The sequence below is a fragment of the Corvus hawaiiensis genome, chromosome 1 (assembly GCF_020740725.1).
Source record: "Corvus hawaiiensis isolate bCorHaw1 chromosome 1, bCorHaw1.pri.cur, whole genome shotgun sequence".
Lineage (NCBI taxonomy): Eukaryota > Metazoa > Chordata > Aves > Passeriformes > Corvidae > Corvus > Corvus hawaiiensis.
The window spans coordinates 50,504,489-50,517,416 of NC_063213.1; the positions used below are offsets into that span (position 1 = coordinate 50,504,489).

Sequence of the window (12,928 nt, forward strand, 5' to 3'; positions counted from 1 at the left end):
ATTTGTGAGTTGGGAGTGTTGTGCATAAAATTATGTGACAGCTGGGAAAGCATAAATGTGGTGATCTCTCTACCCACTCCTTTTCTGATCCCATATTGCTTCCCCCACACTTTTCCCTTGCCCCTAGTCCTAGCCACTCCCTCGGGGTCTCCCTATTGGTTCCTGTACCCCAACTCCGCCCATGTACCGCCCCTGAGCCCCTGAAAACCCCCCTGCATGGGGATCACGAGGTCTCTCTGCCTCTGGGGGTTGCCCAGACAAGATTTCACTATTAAAGGTCCTCTGAAACCCTCGTGGGCGGACCCTTCTCGCCTCCTTCACTGTCACTGTGTTGCAGAGCTGAGAGCTGCCGGAGCAAGAGTGCGGAGCCATCTGAAATGGACTATGGGAGGGCGACAGTGGTCACACTGCCCTAAGCAGCTCCACTGAGCTCTCAGGGAAAGCTGCAGCTTGCTAAGCTAAACCTAGCACTACAACACATAAAGAACACTTGGAACCTTTTTGCATTCCAGACTTCTCTTGTGTGCATTTTGGGTAGGCCTGGAGAGATGGCTTGAATCACCTGAATCAGGTTAACCTAAGCCATCATTTTTAGAATTAATTACTGCACTTGGGGAAGAAATATTATTAATCATGCCTCCAGAATAAAGAAATTACAGAATCACAGTATAAACTAGGTTAGAAAAGACCTTTGAGATCTTTGAGTCCAGCCTGTGACCTAACATTACCTTATCAAATAAACCATGGCACTGAGTGCCTCATCAAGCCCTTTTTTAAACACCTCCAGGGACAGTGAGTCAACCACTTCCCTGGGCAGCTCATTCCAATGCTGAACCACTCTTTCTGTGACGAATTTTCTTCTAATACCTAGCCTAAACTTCCCCTGGTGCAGCTTTCTGCTGTATCCTCTTGTCCGGTCACTGGTTGCCTGGGAGAAGAGGCCGACGCCTGCCTGGCTCTAGCCTCCTTTCAGGGAGTTGTAGAGAGCAATAAGGTCTCCCTGAGCCTCCTTTTCTCCAGGCTAAGCAGCCCCAGCTCCCTCAGCTGCTCTTCATAGGGCAGTTCTGTTATTTCAACACTGTTTAGCTACCGTGAGTTTGTTTTCTGAATTATTTAGGAGTCTCTGTGACAGTCAGTTTATCAGCAGAGTATTGGCACCCTGGCAGTGAAGCACCACGCAATCTGAAATTTGGCTGGGGCATTTGATATTGTTCTTTTCAAGACCTTACACTATTTCTTCTGCTTTTTACCTTATGCAATAGTTTTGCCCAAATTCTCCCATTTATTTTTCCTTTATGTAATTTGTCAGTGGTTTTGAAAATACTCATTATTTGCTGTGCGTAATGATTAAGAAATAGATCAAGTTACATTATTGTCCTTATTTCACAGATAAATAAATAAAATTCAGACTCAAAGATCACCAAAGACATTATGTGCAGTATTTTCATATAAGCAAAATCTAGAACTGAAGAATAGTGGACTGGATGAAAAAATGCCACGGAAGACCAGTATAGCTGCACAAACAGGCCAACTGCATACTTGGAGTAGTCTGAGATGACTAGTTCTACGTAAAATTCCTTTTTTTTTCTTTATAATACCTACATTTATACATTTGCAATGGCGTTCCTCTCAGCACAGTTAGTTTACTAGTTTCAATCATGCCTGCTGAGGTGATTTTTTCCAGGTTTTTCTGTTCTTTGTCATGTTAAAAATACTTTTGAGATTCACTTCTGGGATAAATTGTGATAGATATATATATAGAGAAAGAGAGATTTATTTATTTATTCACAAACTCCTTTTCCATATGTGAGACATGAGAATATCAAAGGTAATTTTAAGAGTTACTTACAGATTATGCCATGGACAAACAGAAAAACTGTTTGGTTCTTCCCGTACCCAAGAACTTTTCATACCTTTGGGGCATGGTTGTGAAAAGAGAATGTTTATGGATGTAATGTTGCAGACTTGAGCTTTAAATCTTTAATTGTGAACTGCTAAATCAAACTGAGAAGTTGCCTCTAGGTCCTTGCCTGGTTTTAATTGCACAGTTTTTTTCTGTGGTTGTCCTATTCTAACCATGTCTGCTTTTCCACTCTGAGCATTTCTACTGGTTGTTTGAGTGGGGTGAGAAACTAGATATGCTTTGTTCTGAGTCTAATTTAATGTGGTTATATTTCTGGAGTTTCATGAAATTCAAAAACAAAATATGCAAACTCCTGAACCTGGGATGAGCTAACTCACTGCAGTGGTGTAGTCTGGAGGCTGAAAAGCCTTAATAGCAGCTCTGATGAAAAAGACTGGGGTCTTGGTTGACAATATGCTCTACATGAGCCAGCAGAGTGCCCTGGCATGAAAAAAGGCTAACAGCATCCTGTACTGAATTAATAAGAATCCTGCTACTGATTATTCCCCTCTACGTGGCATTTATTACACATGTAATAAATGTAAACCTGTATCCAATTTTGTACCACCAACTACGTGAAAGATGAAGATAAACCTTGTCAAGTGTATGTGGAAAGATGCTGCTGAGAGTCAGGAGCTGGAGCAACTGACCCATAAGGAGCAGCGAGAGGATTTGGGCTTGATTAGCCTGGAGAAGAGATGTGTTAGGAAGGACCTAACAGAAATTATTGAGGGGTTGGAAGAAGGAGACAAGATTTTAATTGGGGGGGAAAAAATGTAAACTGGAACAGGGAAGGTCCTATCTGGATGCAAGAACAAAAGAAAAAGAATCTCTGAAGATAATTAAACATTTAATTAGGTTACCAGGAGAAGTCATTGAAACCCTTTCCTGGAAGGTTTTCAAGACCCAGCTGGACAAAGCCCTGAACAATGTGGTCTGAATTCAGTGTTAAGTCTGCCCTGAGCAGCAGATTGGGCTAAAGACCTCCCAAGGCCATTTCCATCTTGGATGTTTCTCTATTTAAACACCATTAACAAATTTGGAGTAAGTTAGGGAACAGGAAACACATTTCTCTTTAAATAATTGAAGAAAACATTGATTTCTCCATTTTAAAAAGCCTGCTTTGGTAAAAGTCAAAATAGCATGACCTGAGAGCCAAGAAGGAGAGTTTTATAAAGATGAGAGGAAGATAAACTAGCAAGAAATTGCTAGGTTTTAGAGCATCATCCTGATACCCAAGTGCAATCTCAGAACTGTAGCTAATGTGGTCCCTCTGAAACGTGTTCAGTGTAATAGAAGCACTCGCTGATTTTTTGCTGTTGCTTTCATGACTTGTGCCTTTGCTGCTTTTTTAATTTGGTGGGTATTGTCAATCTAAGAGACCTCCTTTCAGTAAGAGCCCACAGTCAGCTTTCTGTCCTTGAGGATAGGTTCATTCTGGTAGTTGGCTGCTTCAGAGGCTCCTCCACCCTGCTCTCCCTCTGTCATCCACAACAGAAACATATGGGGTAGATTTCCCTGCACAGCTTTAGTACAGATGTCCACAGTGCACACTTCCATGTCTGAGCTGGTCAACCTCCATGAACGTGCCTCATAATCAGTGGAAATACAAAATCTTGAGATCTATACACACCTATTTTAGACTTCTATGTTAGAAGGCACCTAATCACAGTGCATTTGCCAGAGGGAAAATCCCCATGATATTTGAATTGTGCTCATATTGGAACAGGGGTTTTCAACCCACCTGGAATATAAAAGCATGGTCAGTTGTGCTGTGGCATCCACATAGTACTCTTATGCAATTCATGGCTACTGGCAACCTAAGTTAGAATTAAATCTACATGCAAGAGAAGGGGAAAGTATTTGTGAGCCACCAGCATTCTCTCATAGTTTCCAGGTCCCACTGATGATGGGCCCTGCCCACTACCTCTGTGGCAGCACTACACTGCAGACCTCGCTCAGCCTTTGTTCTAGTTCATGCTCTTATGACAAACAATAGACATTCTTTTCAGCAAGTTTCCATTGATCTTTGCTATATAATTTGTGTTGGATTTTCATGACATAATTAAATATTGTAATTATATTCTTTCCATTTTTATTAATTTATTTGAATTTGTCTTCCTTGCAACATGAGCAACTTAACTCAGCCATTGGCAGACACTCCTTTTCATTCCAGTCTCACCACTGAAATCTTAAAAATACAAGTGAAAGCTGGGTAATTCTCCTTTTGTCTTCACCCTCCAAGAAACTCAGCACTGCGTAATTTGTATGCACCTCTCAAATGACAAGCTATGAAAACATTTCTCAGTTTAAAAGTAAAAATGTCCCTCCATATTTCTCCTATGGTCCACCCTGTAAACTTTTTTGGAAAAGATTTTCACTCTTGTCCCTCATGTGTTCTTCCCCTAAAAAAAATAGTCATTGTAAAAAAAATTCTGTTTTACAGAGCGTCAATAATACTCTTAGGCCAGCATTAGTATTATTCTTATATATTATTTTGAGTAACTGCAGATAAAAAAAGGATTTTCCATCACACAGGAAAATCATAACAGAAAAGGAATTTTAATTGTTTTTTTAACCATTAGGAAACTTTAAAAACCTTTAAAAAACTTTTAAACTTTTAAAAACCATTAGGAGACTTTCTGGATTAAAGTACATGCATTCAAAAAATGGGCTTTCAGAAGATATTCAATCACATTTCCAAAAGAAAAAGACTGATGAAGGTGACAGCATGGCAAAAAGGAGAAAGTTACATTTCCTTGCAGTGAAACCTAGATTTAGCTCTTTTTTGTTGGAATGAAAGAAAAGGAGTGAAAGTAGTCTCAAATACTTGGGTAAAAAAGACAAATACAAGACCTCCATGCTTTCTAATGCTCTACATTTCCCCATATATTTAGGGATCACATGTTTTTCCCAAACATATTTGTTGTGTTTAGGCAATGCTCCTTGCAGAATACAGAGGAATTTGCAGTCAGACAGTCCAAGACATCTCACTTTCCAGAAGAGGCCAAACTCCTCAGTATCTGCTATCGGTCTGAGAACAACAGGATCTGCCAAGAGGGTGGCTGAGAACAAGAGTCTGGCCTAGTCTAGCTTAGCCTAGACAGAGTATCTTCCTCCCTAGCCATATAAAGTTAAGAAATGTGACTACCACTTAACCTGAACATGTCGGTCTCTCTGTGAGTTGGCTCCAGTTTGTAGGGTGCAAGCTGAGAGAGAAAGTTCATTAATTTCCTTTTCATCATGGAAAGGCAACATGGTAGAAGCTGAGCAGAACCACAGGTTGTTGCAACCCACACCCCACCACAAACCACGCTTCCTGACACATTGCACCAAAATCTTTCAGACAAATACCAGTTACAAGATTTTACATGTATATGCAACAATAACATGTTTCTCATTCAATCAAGGAAAAAAGATAAGTCACTGGAACCTCTAACGTCGTTCTCTGTGCAGTGTCACCATCATAAATAACAAAGAACTGTCAGGTTACACATGTCTACTGAGACACCTCACTAACTCAAGCAAAAGGTTATCCTTTATTCTGAAAAAAAACCCCATATGTGGGAATGTACCACAGCTGGAAGCTATTATGTAGACCTTGGAAATGATTGTCAGGAGGCTGTAAGTTAAACAGGTGTATGGTGATGGCTAGGGCATATAATAGATTCATTAAGGTTAGCTTCAGTATCAGAAACAGAATTTAGTGTTTCAGGTATCTACTAGATCTTTGGGCTTCAAATCTGTTAAGTTGGGTTTGGGCTTTTTTTGAGATCTAATATTATCTGTTTTGATGTACATGTTAAAGAAGAATGCAGATATAATGAGATCTTCTAAAGATGTGACTGGAAAGATATCTAAAGAGACTAATATCAGCTGATGGGAGCCAATCTCCTAGGGTGTCTTTATCTGGTACCTCCCATCCGGATCCCATCTGGCTTCTCTAGATGGTTATTTAGAGTAGACTTAATCCATATGTTTGCAGTCATTGCTGTTCCTCTCCAGTGCCTAAAGCAGTGGCTTTAGGAAGACCAACTGCTTTAGGCTAGGCATCGCCTGAGTGAATACTCCTACAGAGGAAAATGCCTGTTCCAGTTTTCCCCACTGGCCTCAAGGCCAGCTCATCCACATCTTATAAAGACTGTACAAGATGGAAAAGGAACTCTTATAGGAAATTCTTTCCACCAAGTCACTAGCAGATACTTCTGCTTGAAGCCTTAGCAGTTGGAAAAAGATTCTGGAAGAAAAAAGATGTGGGTGTAATCATCATCAGTCATAGGATAGATCATATTAAGATTGATCATTAGTAACTAGTATATAAAAAAAGAGAGGCAAATTTGACTCAAGGAGAAGTAAGACAACATATTTTTAGAGAGACAGTAGTTGTACAGGCCCATGTGTAGGACCACATCTGTAACATAATGGTACATCTCTGTTCAGGAATTCTGAACTCCTGCTAGAATAGATGCAGAAAAGGGCAACTAGATCTGGCAAATGAAGAAACTCAAAATAATTTCTTTGTTCCTTCCAAAAGAAAAAAGGCCAAGCTGAGATATGATTTCCCTGCAGGCATACTTGAGAGTGACAGAAAGAGAGAGAGAGAGAAGCAGCATTTGGGGCAATGCTGACAAAAGAACACTTGATCAGAAGTTGCCAATTTTAAGTTCAGTCTAGTTAAATCAGAGTTTCTCCAAAGGAGTGAGTTTCAAAGGCAGGCTTGAGAAAGAAGAATGGCAAAATTCCTTAGTAATTTTAATGTATATATAAGCAGGATATTATGATGTGGCTGCCTCCAGGAGAGGAGGACAGCACTTGATGACTCAGTCCTTTGTTTCTGTCTGTCTCCTATTAATCCTTGGCTTTAAAAAAGCAACAGCAAGAAAACACTGTAGCTAGAAGCTAATCTGAAGCTAATTTTTTTTTTTTGCATCAATTATGTGGGCTATAAATGTAACAACAAAATAGAAAAAGGTTATGCTTGGTCAGGCTAAAAATATATTCCACACTAAAAGCTAACTGTTACTCACTGTGAGCCATACTGTGGTAATTTACCGTTTTTAGTGGCCATGGAGATAAAGAAAAGCAAGACCTGGGATACCTGTCAGCATTTCAAGATACTCCCATGTATTTTTACATGTTTTCCATCTCCACCTTTGCCACTCAAAGTGAAATTGTTTCCAGTTACGTAATGCTAAATTCATCCTGCTTCTCAGATGTGAATTGTAGAAACAGGAGATCATAGCAAGCCATAGTGTTTTTGTTTGCTTTGGGTTTGATAAATACTATTATTCAAGTTTTCCGAATATAATAAATATATGAATTGACACATAATACTGAATATAATAAATATCTGGAGGGACTGCAGTGAATGAGCTCAGCTTTAGGGGAATGGCTGATCACCACCAAAGGGGTTAGTGCAGGCACCTCAGGCTGCAGCTCTATGAAACACTAAATTGGTGTTTCCACCCGGTTACAAACCCAACCCACTACAGCTGCTCAGGTGAGCAGTTCTGCATTGTGGTGGCCAAAGCTGAAGCCTTTCTGTTGCTAAAGCAGCATGGTGTGCTCAGTGGATGAGGAATTATCTGAGCCCCTTTCTAGCAACTGGCTGCTGGAGATAAACATTACTGCACCATGAAAGAAGTCCACATCAGAAGAGAGGCTTGTCCAGCTTCTTCAGGAGAAGCCTGCCTGGACACTTGCCAGAGACCTCAATCCCATATTCTCTGATCCAGTAGAGACACTCGAGAACATGCCTAACTTTAAGCATATGAGTGGCCCTATGGACATCAATGGGGTTGCTAATGTGCCTAAAGTTAAATATGTATCGAGTGCTGTGCTGGAATGGGACCAAGGACTCAAAAACTTGCAGGATCAAGGTTTGGCTGGAGAACAGAGAGTATAACAGGAGACAAAAGCTGAGAGATACTGAGTTGCTCTCATGCCCTCTCGTGTCAGCCCTCCAAGGAAGCAAGTCCTGGAATAAACCACTTCATATAGCAAAAGTTAAAGGAATACCTGTGCAGAAAGCCAAAACTCTGAAAGATACTGTAAACACTCATTTTGCAGCACACAATATCTTTTGCTTTTTAAATGGCATTACATTCTAAAGCAGATACAGTGATGTCGCTGCAGGAAAACATTGCAAAAACATTGCAGCAACAGGGTTTCTTTCAACAGAGGCCTGGTTGACTCACTCTCACAGCTGCAGCAAAGTAGTCCAATGTGTTTCTGGAGAGCATTCTTGCCTGTGAAGTCTTTATTGGGACACTCTGACTACAGGGAAATGCAGCCGCTTTTCATTTCTTGTGGCAGTCAGAAAGTTTCATTGAATATTTCTGAGCTCTCAGTCTCTTCCAAAACACATGCTGAATTTCCTGGCTCTCTTCCTTAAAATCTGGTCTGGGTTTCTACCCCTGTCACCTCTCAAATTACTTTATGAGCACATATATTAAAAAAAAAAAAAAAAAAAAAAAAGACAACGAAAAAAATCATGCTGACTTTTTCAAAATTAATTTTCATCTGTTTTTTCAAATTTTTTGCATTTTTATGTGCACCCATTTTTATGTTTGAATTATCTGTATTCTGAACTTATTACTGGAATACAGCAAAGTTGAAACAGGAAGATTTGTCCTTTTGCTATTAGTAATGCAACACTGCCAACTAGAGGCACTGTTAATGATCAAATTTTTGTCGTGTGGACCACATGGATAAACTTAAATGGGTTGCATACCTATAAATACTAAAAGATCATATTTGCACTAGAGAAATTCCACCCAAGTCCTTCAACTACAGCCGTACTTACATATAATTTCCTTTAGATTCTGATGCTTCAGTATGTCATTTATTGAATCCAAGCACCACATTGCATCATCCAGGAACTCAAATATAATCAAGTCAGAGTTGGGTTCCTCAAAGAGTTAATGAGCCATTTTAACAGCTATTGGAAATACACCTCTACGAGACACTGTGAGTATTAAAAAAAAATTTAAAATTATAGCTTTGAGGGCAAAATAAATTCTATATCTTTTCTCAACTCATGATATCAATAAGACTTCATAATTTATTGGAATAAAGAAATCATAGTCTATTCAGGTGGTCTAAAACACAATTTCTCTGTAGGTTTTCAGCTCTGTAAGGTGACATACACTTTGAGGAAGGTGTTTGTTCACAGCTGAACCAGCAAGATTGAAAAGAGAGAAGACATGTCCTTGTCCAGAAAGGCTCAGCTACTGCCTGTCCCATGTGGCTCCCTGAGCTGTCTGTGGTTGTTAATTCACTGCATGAGAGGGGCCAGTGCAGAGCTGTCGGTGTTTGTGCACCATGCACAGAGCAGGGCTGCCTGGGCCCCACGGTGCTGCCCCTGCCCTGTTCCCTGCCATGCCCATGATGGTAAGGCACAGCAGCCCACAGCTGCCCACAATGCAGCAAGAGGGAGCTGGAATGGAGAAGGGCAGGGACCTTCTGCAGGTCCTCATGCCAGCCAAGGTCCAAGGAAAGACCCACAGGCATGGAGTGTGCTGTCCCCTCCTCTGGGCTGGCAGTGTGTGTGCCCTGGGGTGCAGCAGCAGCTTGGGAGGCCAGAGGGGCTTCCCAGGCTACCTCTGGCATGGCTAGAACCACACTGTAAGAGAAAGATCCGCTAGTAGAAGGGCAAGTCCTGCCTGCCAGGGCTCTCACAGCATTAAATAAACAGTCCAGAACAGTTTGTACTTTTGGACTGAAGGAAGGAGCCAACAACATCTAGTGCTGGTTTCCTTTTATTTACCAAAACACATTTATTCTGTAAATCTCAGCAAAATTCATGAAAAATAATAAATTACATTTTTTTCCTTTACAGTCTTCAAAGCTTTGTATCTATAAAAAGTTCTGGGAAATCCAAGAAGCCTAGAGGGCAGGAAAATAATCTTGTTGGGGCATTGGAGCCAATAGACAGTAGTGACTCAGGGAGGCACAGAACTGCAGAGCAGGTGAGAGAGAGGTTTCAATGAAGCCTGGAACCAAGTTTTCCAGGGGCTATACCACAGGGCAATTTAAGAATGGAGGGGCCAGTTTCCAAAAAATGCAGAGAAAACCTTGGAGTGGTTGGAGGTGACAGTACTGGAATAAGTTGAAGGCTTAAAAGTGAAAGCATGGACATTGGCCTGGGAAGCAGAGAATAATGTTTGCAGCCAGTACAAACCACTGTAAAAACTAATTCAATAAATGCTTTTCCAGTTATATTATTAGGCTTATGTTCCATAACAATGTCTTTATGGGACTACAAGGCTAAAAAAGTGCAATGGTTGAGTGAAAGCAAACAACTGGCGTACAGGTAACACCGGAGTAATTTGTTCACTTGAGCAGTACCTAGAGCTCAGCTTTTAGGGAAGGGGGTGGGGGGAAAGCACATCTGTTGTGTATCAGCCTGTAATATCAGAAGAACTATTTCCACAATTATGACTATTTTGAAAGACATACACACAGAAACAAACCAACCTGTCATATCTAGATTTCTTTAAATGACTTTATTGAAATGATCCAGAAATTGATTTTTGGCTGTCAGTCAAGACCTAAGCCCAATGGACATTTGCAGGGTTTTTCCACTTATTCCTTTTACTGTTTGGCAGCAAAAGCTAATGCTCAGCAGTCTAAGCACCAAGAGTAGTTCTCTGCTCTGGTACCATGTGCTGCTTAAATGTGCGCTGAGGTCCAGACTCATTCAACACCAAATACCTTTGTTTGAGCCAGAAGTACCTCCCGTCCATGAAAATATGGGTTCTGTGAAGCTTTCTCATACTGTTTAGTGTAAAATTTTTTTGGCATTTGTGGTGGTGCATGTCCCCCCTCCAGGCCACTCTATGACCTCTCTGTGTGATCTCCTAATTAATTTTGTATTGATTTGCAGAAGGACATTGATCACGTGTAAAAGTCTTTGGCAGAATTGCTATTAGAGGTTGCAGGAATGATGCTGAATTGCAGCTGTCACAGGAGCTGTGATCTCAACTCTTGCTCACACGGGTGCTAAGGCAGAGTAGGACAGAGTAAGAACTTCATCAGCAACCTCATTTGTGCAGCATTCTGTAAAGTAAAATTTCAAAGTCTGTTTCACTTTTCATAAATGAGCTACACATATGAATACATACCTAAATCTGAGGCTGCATGACTCACGCAAAAGCAGCAGCTTGAGATTCCAAGTGCCAGTTATTCTGCAACATCTTTCTCTCTCTAGAAGTCTGTCCTCTTCACATACTTTACTGCTGCCTTTTTCTGCCCTATTTTTAAGTAGAAAATTATTATATTTATTATATTTCCTAATTTTGACTTAGATATAACTGTGTATACACAGTTAACCCATAGCTGTATCTCCAAAATTAATCTTTAGAGTGGAGGAGGAAAATGGAAAGACTTTCCACCACCATTACCCTGGAGACTAGGTTGGCCAGATTCAATGAGTGAGAGCACACTAGTTCAATCTCTGCTCTACACTGCAGAGATTCAATATCTGGCTGGTAACTGCTGCTGCACAGGTCGGTGGTTTGACTGCCAGGCAGCACAGACTGTGCCTGAGATGGAGCTCTGGCTTCACACTCGGTTCATGTGTGGATGCTGAACACATGCAGAAGAAATAAAGGACAGGCAGCTGGTAAGATCCACTTAGCAGACAGTGGCTGAGTAGGAATACTGAAGACATCCAGCTTGGTTTTATAAATCACTACAGTCATTTCCTTTCAGTATTAAACCTCAACAAAGTCTTTTTGACCAGGGCTGCCAATCTCTCTGTGGCAAAACTGACAAAGGCTGAAATTCTGACCTACAAATATAGAGACAAATTGCTGAACATGATCCTGCAAAAGGGAACTCGTGGGTAGCTCAGCACTAATTTTAGTCTGTTTGATTGAATGTCTACCCCTTTATGCCTTACAATAATAAACCTGTGCCATGAGAAACACAATACCTCAGTGTGGAAGAATAAATATCTTAAAATTACTTCAGTAATTTTGGAAAAAATCTATGTTTCTAATTGTAAGAAGTGTAACCATACCATCCATATAAACAAATACATGGGAAAAGAACCAAAAGAGGGTTAGTTCTGATTCCCCTGCAAAATCTATCCAAGGAGGAGGAAAAGGGTGATCCGTTTCATTCCTTCTTTCTGCAAAGGTGATGAATAAAAGACTTTTCTTGTATTTATCAAGTTCAGTAAAATTATATCAAGCATCATGTCCAAAAAACCAGACATTTTTAAACTACAACTCCCAGTAGCAATAATCAGCCAGTTTAAACCATATTCTTTAAATACATAATTTTATTTCCCTCTCAAAAAAAGAGAGTTTGTTTTATTTTCTAATTACACTTCTCTACACAGAGTAACCCTTGTGTCTTCCTATTAGGTTCATTCCTATCTTCAAGCACCAGTGAACTCTGCCATTCTCTGGGAACAAAAGCACCTACAGTTCCAGCTTTCATTGGTGGTTTCTTTTTTCACTGGACATAAGCCAGACTCACACTGTTTGAGGGGGGAAGTAGCAGACACACATAAGCCACTATTTATTTCCAATGCTCATACAAGACACCTGATACAAGCCAAGATGAAGAGAAATGCAAGGATTCAGTGTATAAGCATGGGAACTCACAAGAGAGACAGATGGAGGCATGGCAGAAAAGGAAGGGGGAGGGTGGAAACACATTAATTTGTTTTGCAGCTCAAAGGTTCCTCTCATTTTTTCCCCAGGTGAATGTGCTGTTGTTGCTACTCAGAGACCTGGGCAGCTCAGGTGTTCTGTGCTTAAATCACTGATTTTTAACTAACGAGTTCCAGGAAAAGGACCTTCAATCAGGAGAACTGGTCGCTGCTGGTGAGCAAGTATTTCTCATTCTTAACTCTCCTTTAGTACAGCAACAAGGTTTGGTTCACAAATACTTTACAAGCCTAGTTATACAAAAAGACAAATGATAGATGCATAGAGGTTAGCTAGCAAATGTTAGTTCTGGCAGGGAATTGAAGGCAATCTATGTGGCGTTGGCTGTCCTTTTTTGCTCTGA

At 40.5% G+C, this 12,928-nt stretch overlaps 1 protein-coding gene across 2 annotated transcripts in view; it reads left to right on the top strand.

Annotated features, from left to right (window-relative positions):
- Window positions 1-12,928, top strand: part of AGR3 (anterior gradient 3, protein disulphide isomerase family member) — a 41,029-nt gene that overhangs the window by 14,492 nt on the left and 13,609 nt on the right. For both annotated transcript variants that reach the window (XM_048304209.1, XM_048304200.1), the window contains exon 2: window positions 12,618-12,741. The gene's annotated coding sequence lies outside the window, so the exon portion shown is untranslated. The remainder of the gene's footprint in view (window positions 1-12,617; window positions 12,742-12,928) is intronic.